Here is a 3,901-nt window from a genome sequence, read left to right on the forward strand (position 1 = left end):
GTTCTGAAAGTTTTTTTCCCTGATTTCCAATGCCCAAGCCAGGGAGTAATATTCCTCATGATCCACTTGGTCATTTTTTTCCACTTTCCCAATTCAAAAAACTTTATTCTTTCCCTATGCCAAAAATGTTGATTTACTGATGAGGAAATAAACTCTAGTATAAAATATATTGAATCATTTCTTTCCTCTTTCCTCTTACAATTCGTTTGCTTTCCTTGAAGTTTGCCCACACATACTTACTCTTTCCTATTTCAATGGTACTCAAAGAATGTGGTTTTTTAATAACCATACCTTACCAAAGAATCATAAAAGAATTTATTGCATTGCTTAGTTTTTTTCTTGTTACTTATTGCCTGTTTATTGTTTCAATTTACTCTTCTTCTTTTGATAGTTCTAGAAATAAAATGCTCTTCTCTTCTCTGACTTTTCTTTGAAAGAATAGTTTAACTTCCTCCCTTTTACTGAAAGGCCATCTTTTTCTTTAATAAGTAAACACAGCTTCACAGGCTATGTTATTTTGGAGTTCAAATTTGCTTTTTTGATATGTCATAATTTGTTCTTTGTTGTCTCGTAAATGAAAAGCAAACAAACCAGACTGATTTCCCCAGTATATAAAGGGCGCCTACATGGCTGAAAAACATGTCATTTGATTTTGAAATTTTTTTTGAATACCAGCCAAAAAAGTTTCCTGATGAGTTAAACTTTGGGTTTTTCTCGGTTAGCATTCTATGGATTCTATCAATCTGTTTTTACCCTCTATTTTCCATATTCCTAAGCAATTTTCTTGAGAGATTTCCCAAAATATATAACTCAGAATTTTTTATTTATTCATTTTTTCCTGAATGAGCTATAATTTTTTAATTTATCTTTTCATCCTAACTTCAAACTTACTTTTCTTAGTTTGTAAAGATACCATGTGTCTTCCCAATCTTGTCTCTAAATTTTTGCTTCTGTTTCTTCTGTCAAAAAGAATGGACTTTGGACTGACTTTGGACAGAGCAAAATGACTAATAATAAGATGACATCCCAAGTAAGCAGGAAAATAGTAAGGAGTTTTGGCAAGGAAAAAAGTTACTTCATTACCTAAGATTAAAGGAAAGAAGGAAAGGACAGGTGAAGACAGAACTTTTTTGCAGCCCATTGAAGTAGTATTTTAAGTTCTGATTGTTATTTTGGTATATAAAGCACAGGAATTGAGGGAATTCAAATCAGATAGCCTCAAATCTTTTTATCAAGGTCAATTCTGGATGGGAATTAGAAAATGAAGTTAGACTTTTTTTATGAGAGTGGAGAAAGTTTGGGGTAATTTCTCTGGTAAGTCTGAGAAGGAGCTGAGATTTGATAGGAAAAGTTTATAGTAGACTTAGTCAGCACAGTTTTGTTGATATAGACAGAAATAAATAATCAGGAGTTCAGAAATGGGTGGGGATAAAACAGATGGTGAGGATTATCTATCATTGGGAATTACCAATGTGATAACAGCTCTGGAAAAATGGGATTAAATTTGTGTAGGCCTAAGGAATCTGGTTAAGAAAAATGTGAGAAGTGTTCCAATCTTAAAATAGTGTGACATTTAAAAAGTTCAAGAGACATAATTTCTGGGTAATTTAATCATTTTGTTAATAATGCCAACATGTTTATGAATAAAAAAGATGGTCATTTGGCCATCTGTCTTTAGAACAAAGACTCGTCATGGTGGTGGGCTCACAGTTTATATGCTCTTGGAAGAGTAGGTGTTTCTGAGGATGGCAATCAATTCTGATTGGTTAACAATTAATAAGAAAGTAAATATTACAATGAAAGGCTGGGCTATTAATTACATTGAGGGTCTTGGGGTACATGACTTGGATCAACCAAATCTTGGCCAAATAGACTTATAGATTTCCATATTACCTGTCTAACAAAAGGGTGGATCCTCATTTTCCCAGACTTGTCTGAACAAATACAATGTACAGGAATGAACCCATTAGCCTAAACTCAGAATTTCTCTTACTGTCTGATTAGATCTTAGCCTGGGTGAATCTCTGAGAGAGATTTCCTACACTGATTGATTTTGGGTTGGGGAACTAGAAAAGGTGAGAAACCTTGGTCTCAATACAATAACTAGTTATTAACACAAGAGAGAAATAGTCGTTTCTCTCATTGGCACCAGTCTAGACTACTCCTAATAAAGTGATTTAGTTCTGGGGCTTACCTGTAGATTCCATTATAACTGGTGGGTGAAAAGTAGTCAGGAGAGAAGTGAAAGCCTGAACTAAACCACTATCCAAAAAACTGACATCGGCTATTCATTCATTTAAAAAAATTCATTCAACAGGCATGTATTACTTGCTTGCAATTCACCAGGCATTGGGGATAACACAACAGAGTGAAATAATCTTTGACCTCAGGGAGTTTACATTTGTTATGGGAGGATGAACAGAATGTATACAGATACCTAAATACAAGATGTATACAAAGTAAATCTAAACAAATTTTCCAGGGCCAGGAAATACAAGGTGTATACAAAGTAAATCTAAAGTAATTGTCCAGGGCCAGGAAAGGCACCAACAACTTGGGAATCAAGATGGGCATGCTTTAGGAGCATTTGAGCACTGAACATTTGTAGCATTTGAGCTGAATCTCACAGAAAAATATGAACAGTAAGAGTCAGGAGTGAGAAAGGAGAGCATTTCAGGCAGACAGCCTGGCAGACAAAGGCAGGTGGTGGAATGTTCTGGAGGCAAGCAGCAAATTATTTACTTTGAAAACCTAAAAAGGAAAGAAGAGCTCATACAGTGATGGGCTTTAAATGCCAAATGGGGCAGGGCAGGGGTGGGGGCGGAGGTGGGGAATGTTGGGTGGGGGTGGGTTATGTGTTATCCTGAAAGTATTAGGGGACCGGTATAGTTTCTTCAGTAGGAATTATTATCAGAATTGTACTTTAGGAGCATCGTCTTGAAAAGCTGTGTGAAAGATCAATTGGAGAAGGGAAAGATTTGAGGCAAGGAGACTAATTAGCTATGAACTGGATTGCCCCCTACCTTTACTGAAGAATGGAATGAACAAACTGAACCTTCCCTCATCCTTAGGCTTCATGGAGGCAGGGGGTGGCATAGGGGATAGAGTGTTTGTCCTGGAATCAGAAAAAAAAAAAAAGTTCAAATTCAGCCTCAGATACTTACTAACTGTGTGACCCTGGGCAACTCTTTTTTTTTTTTTTGCCCCAGTTTCCTCATCTATAAAAATGGGGATAAAAATAGCACCCACCTCCCAGGGTTGTTGTGAGGATCAAATGAGATACTATTTTAAAAGGTATTTAGCACAGTGCCTGGCACATAGTAGGCACTATATAAATAAATGATTATTCCTTCATCCAGGCCATCACTAGAGCAGTACTTGAAATTAGGGCATGCCTAATTTGTATAATTTTGGTTTGAACACTTCTAAATGTTGTTGACATGAGAGAGACCAGTTTTGAAGTAACTATCTGGGTAAATTAAAGAATAACCGTCCTGATACCAAGAATGATGCATTGAAAATGACATTGGGGCTTTGCTTTTGAAAGTTTGTTAACAGCACTGAATCAACTCACAAAAATTATATCTACTATATTTCACCAAGTGAAATAAACTTCTCAATAGTAATAAAATATTTTTCAGCTCCAGGGACAAAGGATATCTGGATGGGCAAGAATTTTCCTATCAGTTTTAGAATTTAGACAATTACTCTATACTCTCAGTTTTGTACTCCAACGCAAATGAGTCAGACTAATAGATTCAGACACTGTCTTAATTGTGTTACGATGCAGCTGCGAATGCAATTGGAGCATACTTGCTGACCTCACAGCTGAAAAAACTATTTAAAAGATCTGGAAACCAGATGTTCCAGTCAAATTTCAGCAGCTGCTTGAAGAGTTTAC

The sequence above is a fragment of the Trichosurus vulpecula genome, chromosome 2 (assembly GCF_011100635.1).
Source record: "Trichosurus vulpecula isolate mTriVul1 chromosome 2, mTriVul1.pri, whole genome shotgun sequence".
NCBI classification, from domain to species: Eukaryota; Metazoa; Chordata; class Mammalia; order Diprotodontia; family Phalangeridae; genus Trichosurus; species Trichosurus vulpecula.